We start from the raw sequence: 13,132 nt of genomic DNA on the forward strand, positions 1-13,132 counted from the left end.
AAGTCAGCTGGCACAGGGCAGTTGTGTCATTTCAATTGCAATGCAGGCATACCTGCAGCATCTTTGATCCAGTCTCTTGCTGTGACAGGTAAACCTGTCATATTAATCTATTCACACACTTCAAGCTCCAGCAGTTAGGTTCCTCTTGCCCAGAGCTATGCAGACTTTCCTTTCATTTGCAGCTCTGGGCTCCTAACGGCCAAGAGAGCCTTCTTTCCTTTCAATACCTCCCCTTCTGGGTTGCAGGAAAGGGGGTTTCTGGGGGACACTGCTGAGACTATTCATTCAGGGCAAATTGCTTTGAAACAGGGCTACTTACAGCCCAAGTTTGGGGGTCCTCCACTATAAGACCAAACCAAATCAGTCACAAAGAGAACTTTTGTTCACCACATAGGCTAGCAAGAAGTCACATAAGCAATTCCCGCAGACACCCCGCTTCTCTTGTGTCTTCCCCAGTACCAATCCTTGTACGGATGAGAGGCCATGAAAACCAATCGCGTCAAATAAAAGCTTGTTCTGATCACAATGGACCAGCCACATTCCCAAGTCAATTTATAACTTACCCAAAAAGAATGCTGTCAGCAATCCTTTAGCATCTGAAATCTAAAAATTAACTCAAAAATGAAGGAAAGAGAGGGTGGGAAGCTGGTGCTGGGCAAGAACCTTGAATGGGGAGTGGGTGCTGCAGGGCTGGAGCACCAGTGTGGGCTTCTGCTGCAGGAGGATTAAGTCTCAACCCTCTTGGCCCACCTGCAAGGTGGCTGTGGACTACTAGTGGTCCATGGACTACAGTTTGAGAACCAGTGGAATACATGTATGTTACAGGCAAGAGTAATTTAGGTTCAACACTGGGTTCTCTGAGTACAAAACAAGCAGTTTATTTCCTGTCAAATTTAAACAAACCCCTTAACTGATAAGCATGACAGGAAAGTGACTTCTTACATCCCCTCAGCAACTGGGGACTCCAGGCATCTGCAGACAAGTGGGAATTTTCCTCACAGTTTCAAGGCACCAGTACCAGGTCCACTGGTGGAGTCCAAATTGCATGGATTTCTGTACTGCTTATACACAGTTTTTTCCTGCTTTGCTATGCAGTTCCTTTAGGTCATTCATTACCATTCAAGGTATTTCCTTATTTGCGTACATGTGATTGTTACATCTGGTTACACGAGATCACAACATGTTTGTTCCCTTCCCCTTATTCTTATCTACTTATGTTCTGCTAGAATGCCACCACTTATGTTGAGTGGTGGATATTCCTAAGGAATGTTCCTGGTTCATCATATATGATGGAGTGTCTTGCCAAAATATCCCTAAACTGTTGTGTACAAAATTCTTCTGCAATTAACACCTACAGTGTAACAATGGAAATGTTCTTGGTTCAGGCTTGTAGCAGGGGGAATAAACTACTGGCTTAAGTCAAATCTCTGGAGTACACCCACACTTTGGATGGGCCATTCAGTTCTTTGTTTAGAGTTTCAGTTTGTAGCAATGATCTTTCAGAGGTAAGTAGTGGGATTGAAGACAAAATGGAGAAACTCCCAGGGCCTTTTATATCTCCAGCTATATGGAGGGAAACTCATTGTTGTTGCTGTGGAAAAGTATATCCCAAGATGGTGTTTAGAGTCACATGGGCAAGTCAAGTATCAGAGGGGTAGCCAAGTTAGTCTGTATCTTCAAAAACAATAAGAAGTCCTGCGGCACCTTATAGACTAACAGCTATTTTGGAGCATAAGCTTTCATGAGCAAAGTGGGTCTTTGCCCATGAAAGCTTATGCTCCAAAATATCTGTTAGTCTATAAGGTGCCGCAGGACTTCTTGTTTATGGGCAAGTCACATGCATGACTCAATCAGATAGAAGCCAATGTCTATCTGAACGTTTACAGGAAGGCTCATCAGATTTGGACTGATACCTCACAAGGCTCATTGTCAGTGAAGTAGTTCTAGACAAACTGAATGATCCCTTCATATTAGGTTAGCCAGTTCTACTGTTGGTGTCTCCCAAATGCAAATGTTTGAAATACAAGTCTATAGCCGGTACTCATAACTACAAGTACAACAACGAAACATGCATACAAATTGTAACTAGTGAATTACAAACTTTTCATAGACAGTCCACTTGGTCCACATTGTATAAGATGGTGGCTGCAACAATGATCTGTAGGTTCATATTTCAATCCAATAACATCACATGGGCCCAGACAGTGTGGGGAAGATAGCTACCTGATTCCAATGTAGGAGGGAGAAGAGCTGGACCTGGTGTGGGGAATAGGAAGGAACAAAGAGCTTCAGTGGCCTCAATGTGTGTGTATGTGGGGCGACGCGGCTTGGAACTGGAGACTGGTGGAGGCAGGGAGACAATCTGGGACTAGGAGCAATGCAGATAGGGGACTGGGACTGAAACCATATTTTGGCTCTTTTGTAGGAACTGAAAGCAGTCTGAAATTACATGAGTGCAGATATCCCACAGGGGTATGATTGACTCATTCGCTGCACAGGAGGGATGGATACAGTGCAGGAGCCTGTGATATGTTAGGCTCCTACTCCCTTTCCTGCAAAAGGTGGAAGGAGAGCAGTGTCTGAGACCTGAGATTGCAGGAAGAGAGAGGGTGCTCTCACAGGTAAGATAAATAGATGCTACCTCATCTCTGCCTTTGCCAAGCAGTTACAAGGTGATACAGAATAAGTTACAGAAGCCAAATCTTTCATGGGTGCTCACTCATAGTAACTCCCTCATTTACTCAATGCCTGACTTGAAATCCTGGGGTCTAACCTGCAGAAGTGCAGCTCACTCACAGCTATAGTTGATGTCAGTGGCAGCAATGCTTCAAACATACAAAAAGATCCATAATTCTACGAAAAATCAGATCTTCCGCGTTTCAGATTTGGCATCCAAAATTAGTGGATAGTTTTTGAGTTTTAAATTCTCTGTGTTTCCTTTCCTTATGTGTAAAATGAGGATAATATCCCCTCTTTAATTCCCAGGGGTATTGCGAAATTAAATGTTCCTGACGCCCTCACATACTATATAGTGATGAGAGTCATAGGAAATCAGTAAAAATATTGTCTTTAGAGATGGGTTTGAATAGCTTGCAGTAAGTAAGGCCAACAGCCACGTGTTGAAAAATGAGAAAACCAAAGTAGTGAACAGGGGATCAAAAATGCGGTTCGAAAGAGTAATCTGCTCTTTCAAAAGAGAGGGTCCACACAGCCCCTCCTCTTTCATAAGAATGGGCCAGGGATTGAAAAATCAAGCCCCATGAGGACTGTTCTTTCAAAAGAAGGGCCCTACAGATCATCTATACACACTTTCTTTTGAAAGAAGGCGTTCTCCCTGAAAAGCAAAGGAAGAACGATTTCGAAAGGAGTGCTACATTCTTTTGATTTACTTTTGAAAGAATGCTTTTTGAGTGTAGATGCCCCATGGGATCTTTCGAAAGCACCCTTTCTTTCGAATAATCTTTCAAAAGGACTTGCTAGTGTAGATGCAGCCTAAGGGTATGTCTACACAGCAGCATTATTCTGAAATATGCTACCCTGGAACAGCTATTCAGGAATAACTTATTTCAAAAGAGCTCAGATACACATACAATACATTTTGAAATAGTACTTAGCTATTTTGAAATACTGCATCTGCACACAATATAGCCTACTTTGAAATAGAACCACTGGACACACTATAGCTTATTTAGAAATAGGCTCTATTCCCTATCTAAATAGCCCCTATTTTGAAATTGCTATTTCAAAATAGATGCTATTCCTTATACAATGAGGCTTACCTCTTTTGAAATAAGCCAACCGCTATTTTGAAATTATTTCAAAAGAGATGTTGCATTGTGTAGATGCTAGGAAAGTTATTTCAAATATTATTTTGGCATTATTTCAAAATAACTTTGCTGTGTGCGCATACTCTTACAAACAAACAAACAGACATAACAAAATAGGAAGAAGATCCTTCAGAGGTAAGAAGCAGGATTGAAGACAAAATGAAGGAACTCCCAGGGCCTTCTGCAGCAAAGGGAGTAGGAGTCCAGCAAACAGACATAACAAAATAGGAGGAAGGGGTCTTTCAAAAATGGGATTTGTTTTGGAAAGAACCCCGTCTACACAGCTGTTTTTGCTTCCAGAAAAGGGTCTTTGGGAAATGAGAACACATGATAATATGCAAATGAAGTGTGAGATATGTACATCCCCACCTTATTTGCATTTCTGATCTTGCTCATTTGCATTCCACTTCCGAAAGCGGAATGCAGTGTAGCTGCAGCCTAAGAGAACACTGCCCATCCATTGAGGCAGGAGTTTTGTGGAAAAATAATATACGATCACATAAAATTAATGAGTGTTTCTTAATGTGTATTCACATGGGGCTGAAATAAAGTACACAAGTGGCCATAATTCTGGCATTTGCTAATTTTTGAGTCCTCAGCTTTGTACCTTTAATAATGTTGTTCTAAGTTGGGTTCTAATGTGTGTTAATATACAGAATACATTATACTGTGGATAAATTAATATACCTCTGAATGATCTTGTATATCCACGAATCAAACAAATGCATTGCAAACAAAATAAGGATTATTATTATAAACATAGTTACTGATATTTGTAAATAGCTTAAAGCATATATTGAATACATGGATATCTGTAAAATTATAGTCACCGCATTTTGTTTATCCCAAGTTCTCCAAACTCATTTGCAGCTCAGTTATTTTAATCCATTTTATCACATTTTTATTTGTTTTTGGCCCTTCTTTGTCTTTACTTTTAGTCCTTGTTACTTTAGTCCTTTCTGCTAACTTCCAAAAGACATAATTTTCTCTCGCCAAATCCTCATATAATATGAAACTTTTCCTGTCCTTAACACATTCAGAGTGTCTATTTCATTACCTTTTATAAAACCATCTACTGCTAATATCAATAGCTTTTTTACAGTTACTGCAGACTGTGCCTCATTTGTTGAGATTCCTAACATATCTTTTAGAATATACTGATAATTTTAGTTTTTTAATGTGAAGGGAACCAGATTATCACAAATTGCCATAAATTCAGAAGTACATTGTGCTGTTAGTAAGTTGAAAGTATCCAATATCTACTGTTCTTTCCTTTTTGGTCAGCCCAATTTAGTTCTGTTAGCATTTTCTCAGAGCAGAGTGTATTCCATTTAGAAATGATTGGATCATCTGTTTTACTCTAATAAATATCATTCATTTACCCATTAATATCTCCTCATTTCCCATCCAGGTGTCCTCCAGACAGAATCTGTCTTTTTTTTTTTAACCTCTTTTAAGTCTACAGTATAGTCGGAAGTCAACAAATGCGATTAAATATATTGTGATGGAAAATGTAATGAAATCGGAAATAACATGAGAATAAAAAGAAAACATGGGAGAGACAGACCACCACAAAATTAGTCTTTTAAATATACTATTACAGTACCCCTTCCCTGCCCGCGGGCAAACAGGCACTAACTAAGGTTATAGGTAACAGAGAGATAGCCGTGCTAGTATATATACTATCAAAACAAAAAAGCAGTCCCAGTAGCACTTTAAAGACTAACAAAATAATTTATTAGGTGATGAGCTTTCGTGGGACAGACCCACTTCTTCATATCTTGGATCCAAGATCTGAAGAAGTGGGTCTGTCCCACAAAAGCTCATCATGTAATAAATTATTTTGTTAGTCTTTAAAGTGCTCCTGGACTGCTTTTTTTTAAGGTAACAGGTGTGTTTCAGGGACTCTGTTGTAGACCCATTTAATCACAGAATCTTAGAATTATAGAATTCTAGGGCTGGAAGGAACCTCAGGAGATCATCTAGTCCAGCCCCCTGCCTAAAGCAGGGTCAAACAGGATCATTAGTAATGATTTAACTTGGGTTTCATTATAACGTGAATTTTCTCTCTCCTTTCTTTAACCACCTCCCCTCAACAAACATGCACCCCACCCCCACAAAAAACCATAACTAAACAAAAAAGAAGCATCGTCTCCCTGCTTACCTTAATATTTTCTCCTGAAAATTTGCAGGAAATTGTATAAATACTTTATTGAATGAAAAGATCTTTTAAACATATTGTGAAGTATCTAATATTTCTTTAGCTACAGCTACACTAGAGAGCTCTTTCAAAAGAGAGTGGTCGAAAGACACTTTCGAAGGCTGGGGCTCGGGCCATTGACAAGCACCATCAAAAAAGCCACATGCCATGTCAAAAGGGGCCATCCAGGACACAGCTGTGTCTACACGTGCCCCAAACTTCGAAATGGCCATGCAAATAGCCATTTCGAAGTTTACTAATGAAGCGCTGACATGCATATTCAGCGCTTCATTAGCATGCGGGCGGCAGCGGCGCTTCGAAATTGATGAGCCTTGCAGCCGCGCGGCGCGTCCAGACGGGGCTCCTTTTCGAAAGGGCCCCGCCTACTTCGAAGTCCCCTTATTCCCATGAGCTCATGGGAGCATCCTTTCGAAAAGGAGCCCCGTCTAGACGCGCCGCGCGGCGGCAAGGAGCGTCAATTTCGAAGCGCGGCTGCCGCCCGCATGCTAATGAAGCGCTGAATATGCATGTCAGCGCTTCATTAGTAAACTTCGAAATGGCCATTTGCATGGCCATTTCGAAGTTTGGGGCACGTGTAGACACAGCCTTGAAAGAGAGTGTCTACACTCACCAATGACCTCTTTCGAAAGAAGGGGCCAGGAAACGCTGTGGACAGGGTCGCAGGGCAGCCAAGCCCTTCCGCGGCTGCAGCAAGCCACTCCTTTAAAGGGGCCCTCCCCAACACACTCAGCCTGCACAGCACGATGCCTGAGGAACTGCCACAAGCCTTGCAGACACAGTGCCCACAGGAACGGACATGGACACCCTGCTGGCTGCCACCAGCGGAGTGGGCACCCTGCTGGATGCAGCACTGGTGGCCTCTCTGCAGCTCCTGGCAGGGCCCCCCCAAGGGCAGAAGGGGATGCCCCAGACCATGGGGTCCTCCTGGCTCCCCCTGGGTGCTCCATCGGCTCTGGAGCTACCCAATCAGCTCAGAGTGGCAGAAGCAATGGGTCATGTGGGAGTGGGATGAAGACCGGTGGCTCCAGAATTTTCTGGAGCTCTGCCAGTGGCTGACCCTGGCCCTGAGACACCAGGACACCTGGATGTGGCATGCCCTCCCCATGGACAAGAGGGTCACGATAGCTGTCTGGAAACTGGCCACTCCAGAGAGCTACTGCTCTGAGGGATACCAATTTGGTGTGTGCAAGACCACAGCTGGGGCTGTCGTGACAGAGGTAAGGAGGCCCCGGCTCACACCCACAGAGGGTGGGGGCTGGAGGGCCTCGGGTGGGGCCAGGGTGCCCAGGATGGGGTCAGGGGGCCCGGGCACACCATGCACACCCTCACGGGTGCCTATGTGTCCCCCCACTCCACCCCCGCAGGTGGGCCACGCTCTAAATGCCATGTTCCTTCAGCGGGTCATCCGCATCAGGGATCCGGATGAGGCCATCATGGGCTTCACTGCACTGGGATTCCTGAATTGCTTTGGGGCCCTTGATGGGACCCACATACCTACACTACTCAAGTGCATATTTTGTCCATTTGTGTGACCTTTTCATGAAGGTCAACAGGTACCTTTATTTAAAGTACAGACAAAGGGAAAATATTTGAAGTCAGTCAGATTTTTCTGTTGCATATTTCAAAAGTAATAGGATCAATTTTGTTTTGTTTTTCTACGTAAATATTTTTACATACAGTGTATAAGTGCAGGTAACACCTTCAAGCTGTTGCTGGCCACCAGCCTAACTCAGCCACTTCCTCTTCCCTGGCTACAGCATAAGCAGGGAGTGCCTAAGTCCTAAGGATGGGTTGAGTATCAGGGCCCATGGAACTGGACTGCAGGGGCTTCAGCAAACCTGACTAGAGAGTTGGCACAGCAGGGGAGGATGCCTAAGGACACATCAGCCCCTTATTCCTTGGGGACAGGACTTAGGGCAGGGGGCAGCATGTGAAGAGGCTGCTAAGTGCCCCTACCTGGGGACCTACAGAGTAAGGAGAAAAAAGAGGCTGGAAAAAGCTCCCTCCTCACTACTCTAGAACTTAGCTGAGGATGGAGAAGCTTCCCTATGCCAGTACTATGTGGGGCTTTGACACATGCCAGGCCTATCTCCTCTTCACCAGCACCCTGGGCCAAGGCATCTTAAGCTTTTCCTGGGTAACAGCCCGGCCAGAGGCAATAATGGAAGGAAGGAGCCTGGCAGCCGGGGTGTTGGGGAAGTGAATGATCCAATGAAGGGCTGGTTCTCTGCACAGCACTGGGAGCAGGACGCACCCACCCCCAGGGAGAATATGGAAGAGTGGTGGGGTGTTAATGGGCACAGCAGGGAGAGGACAGTGAAAGGGGAAGCAGGTAAGGGGCTGAGTCATACACAGCACAGATCATATGTAACCGGCCAGTGGCAACTGGTGAAATGAGTCCTGAGGGGGGCACCAGCCATGTGCACCCCTCAACCTTCCTCTCCCCAAGCCCCACCCCTCTCACTCTTGCTTCTCTCCTGCCCTAGCCCTGCTCTGTCTCCATCTACCTCTTCTTCTGGAAGCTCCGTGCAGCTTCCAGTGAGTATGGGGGTGGTCCCACCCTTCCCCCACAGCTGCACAGCCTGAGAACAATGTGGCATGGATCTGATGGTTCATGTGGGGGTTGCGTGCTGGAGGGTGCGTGTGTCCCTTTGTGGCTTTCGCATGTATCTCACCCCTGTAACCAGCAATTGCCTGCCTACGCTCACCAGCCACTGCAACAGCACATGCTTGGTGGAAATGGCATGGGGTGGCAGGGTGGGGAAGCCTGCTGGCATGCAACAGGGACTGCAGTCACTCACTCCTATTGTCAGCTACTGGGCTTCTGCCCCAGTTACCACTGGTGGGTGGGTGGCTGACAAGCAAGGATCCAGGCAGCAGTAGGACCCAACACTACTGGTTGGAGGGGAGAGACAGAAAATAGGGGACAACTTGTCTTTTTTTTCTTTAAAGTTATGAACAGCTGCAAGAGGGCTTAAATATCTGGTTTTTCTAGTCTTAATCTGAAACAATATTAAATCCTCAAGTCCACAATGAACTATGAGAATTTATTGCAATGGGCTGTTTTGTGCTGCTTGCAGGACAAGGTTACAATTTGAATGAATTGATTTAGAAGGCCTCACACGTCATTAAACCTAAAACTCATTGGGTCAAATTCACTCTAGGGCAAGAAACAACTTACAAACTAGAGCAGGGGAGGGCATAGGCTCTTGCACCACCTCTTCTCTGTCCTCAGCAGAGTAATTACTGGGCATGGGGGGAACAAGGATAGGATGCCCCCATACCACATAAATCCCTAACTGTGGGGTCAGCTTCTTGGGATTGTTTGCAGCCAGCATACATTAGCTGTGCTTGAGGACCAGTCTAACACATAAGGCCTCAATAGCACTTTGGTGCCAAATGTGATCTTTAAGAAAGGTGACCATCTGTCCTATTCTGGCTGGGACAGTCCTCTATTTCAGGCATCAGGAAGGCATTCCAGCTTATTCTAACAAAAGGGCTAATTGTTTTCATGCCCAGGTCAGCACAGCTGCAGCTGTAGGTCCCAGGTGCTGGCTGGAGAGCTCGTATAGCATGAACTGATCAGCCAGGTGTGCAGGCAGGAGCAGGAGAGGGAGTCAACAGGGGCCATGCCATAGGGTAAGGCAGGGTATGTTAGGGGGTGGTAATGTATGTTCTCCATAGTCCTTTTTTGCTGCCCCTCTAGCCAGGGAGACCCTGCCTCCAAAAAGACAGGGCTGCAGCCCCGTTCCTGGCTCCCCATGGCATGGAGTAGCTGAGAGCCACACCCACAGGGCTGCAGCCCAGCTCACAGCATCACGTGGTATGGGTCAGCTAGGGAGTGCCTGCCTGCAGGTAGGTATCTCTCACAGGGCAAATGCCCCTGGAACTCAGGAGCTACCCTGCAGGGTGGCAGCACAGGGAGCCCTCTTGCAACAGGGAGGCAGCCAGTTCCCAGCACCCCACAGCATGGAGCAGCTAGGGCACTCTTCAGTGTGGGAAAGCTGAGGAAGAGCCCTCCCTGGGGCAGCCAGGTAGCTCCAAATGCTTGGAGCAGAACTCCCCACTGCTAGTCCCCTTTCTTGCTGGGCTACATTCCTGCTGTCCCTTAGCTGGGCAGCTGCACCCACAGACAGGAAAGACTTCCCACAGGTCTGTAGGCTGTAGCCTGCATCCCAGGGGTCCCCTTCCCCCACTGGGAAGCTGTGTTCCTATGTCCAGGGCCACTTCTGCAAGGCAGGAGATCCCCTGTCCAGTGCCCCATTGCAGAGCAACAGCTGGGAGTGGCAGGGCTTAATTCTGAATTCCCCACGTGTTCCCTGTGGAGGAGAAGCCTCTGGAGCCCATGGGGCAGAGTTAGGGCCAGATTAACCTCCTGTAGGCCCAGAGTGCAAACATTTATGTGGGCCTTTAGGGGGGCAATGGAGCATGGTGTGGGGCTGAGAGGCAGGCACTGCTAAAGAGCAGTAACCATTTACTGGTAAAGATATATTTTTAATTTTTTTTACTTATAAAAAGTCATATCTTTTTAATAGGTGCTCAGTAAACAATGTTATTCTGAATGTTTGTACAACATAAGTCTGATTTCTTTGAACTCACTGAAGTCTGAGCAATTTTACCAAATATCCTATATTTGGCATAGGGAAATATGGTCACCCTATCTTTAAGCTACCTTTGAGTTTGGTTTATGCCACGTGCAGTTCAACTGGTCATCAAAATTTGTAGTGCTGAGCTCCAGATAACTGTAAGAATAGTGCAGAGTCACTGGAAATGATTCTGAAAAGCTTGAAAAATTGCAGGTGAGTTTCTCAAATTTGTTAGGAAGGAATTAGTAATTCCAAGATCACTATATTCTATTTCCTGAGTGATTGCATGTATAGCCAAATGCAAAGGCCTCTGAAATATTGAAATTCTTTAGATGAGAAGAGTGATTTTTCACAAAGCAGAAACCGCACACACACTTAGAATAGTGAAGAAACACACTAGAGCATACATTTAATGCCATGCAAAAATTCTCATCTTACTTTAAAGGTAATTATATAGAAAAAGGGGCATTCAGAATGTATAAGGAGAGGCTTTTTTTGCATTCATGCAATATGTAATTAGCAAACTTTTTTTAAACCTATTCATAAAAGGAAGTAATAAACCACTTGTAAATAATGGCAGGCTTGTATGCTTTATAGTTAAATGTCAATAATCTGAATGCCTTTTTGTGCACAGTTATAAAAATATATTTTTGACTTATTATGCAAAAGCAGGTTGTGCTGCATTTCAATTTTCTGAAGACATACATGTATTAATAGGAAAAAAAAGAAGAAAAAATTAAGCCATAGAGAGCTGGAATACATGTATATTAAATCAATACACTGCTCGAAAAACACAACAAGGTGATAGGAGAAAAGTGAAGTTGGAGAACATTTTATAGGCAAATTAATAAGTGTAGGTGTTCAGACTTTAACATAATGAAGTGTAGTGCAGAAAAAACTGCAGTATTTGTGAGGGAAAATACCAATCCTTTTTGCATTATATGTAAATTAACTGTGTACCTAATTAGTTCAAATTTGCTTGTTGTGATTATTTTGAATGCTTTACAATATTTATTTAAAAAATTTCCTCAGCCCTCCAGTGGGATCCAAAAGGCTGCACCAACTAATAGAATCAGTCCTTTCTTTTGGAGTGGGTGTTTATATATTAGAAATTCTACACTGAGCATGAATTTTTCATGAAATAAGAGAGAAACTCTCCTTCTCCCCAAACATATGTGAGAGAAAAAGAGTTCAGATCATGTCATTTAAAATGAATTATTTGTTTAGACTGTGTTGGGTCTTATTAAAAAGAGAGAGACAAATAGCAACAATTTCTATGTGGCTTTTAATTGCTTTTGCTTAGTTAAAAAATTTAGCAGTTTCCAGGTTGCTCTAAATTATGCTGCCTTGCTGTGTACAGTAATTGGAGTACAAGATGATTCAATCACCTCCCCTCTCTCACCTTTCATCTCTGGCATGACCGCATGCAGGGGGGAATCAGAAAGGATGATGCAGAGATGGGCATCTAAGGAGCATTTCTAGCTGCCCTATTGCACAACACGGGCTATACTGGAGGCTAAGGATCTTCACTAGGATGAAGATTTTGTATTAAAATGTACAAATGTTGAACTGTTTTACATGTTAACGACTCTTCCTTGAAAGATACACTATTCCCCTTCTAGTTCAAATTCCCCTTCTAGTTCAAATTCATAAGAGTGAGGAAATCGACAGTGTCCTGACATGAAGTATCAGTTGCCATTCTTACAATTCATTCACCCACCTTTTTTTTGCCCTACCTTTGAGATTTCTGGACTTGTCAGCCTTCCAGATTGTAATCTGAATGGACAAACTCTGTCAAGATTAGAAATAGTTTAAAATAAATCTCATTCATATTTTCAGTATATCAAAACTGAACTTCATACAATAACAGTGAATATATCAGAACATCTTGTTCATTAACTCCGCTAGGATCTTATGAAAATTCCACTCCTACTGAATAGCATATATTTTTACCTCAAATCTATCAAGTAGTATACAGTCTCTCTCTAATTATGTTCAGGGTATAATGAAGATCAAATGTAAGCTAATACCCTGAGTCAATTTTAAAATTTATTTATGGCATTATTACAATAGAAAACAAAATTTCTGATGACATTTTGCTTGCAGGCAAAGAGTTAAACAAAAACAAACAAAAATCTGATGACTTGTTTATGACAGCTGAGGAGCTTCTGAAAGTCATAGGGTCCAGTTGCTGCTGTGTGTTTTCACCAACTGCATCTTAACTACATGGTCAGCAGCATTCTGACTCTCAACACAGAAGCTTTGAAAGGAGGAATGGAATGGAGAAATCTCAAGAAAAATTCTCTGGGAACTTTATGAAGACAACACACATTATTAAAGAAAGTGGCTAAATAATTAATTCAGTTTATATTCTCAAGGCAATTCTTTCTAACCTGATCCTCACTCCTCTTAACAGGATAGAGGATAGGGACCTCTATAACTCTACTTCCACCCCATCGTGAAGTCCCAAAGGGTCCTTAGGCATGCTCATGTCCCCT

This window comes from Carettochelys insculpta, chromosome 6, assembly GCF_033958435.1.
Source record: "Carettochelys insculpta isolate YL-2023 chromosome 6, ASM3395843v1, whole genome shotgun sequence".
Taxonomy (NCBI): domain Eukaryota; kingdom Metazoa; phylum Chordata; order Testudines; family Carettochelyidae; genus Carettochelys; species Carettochelys insculpta.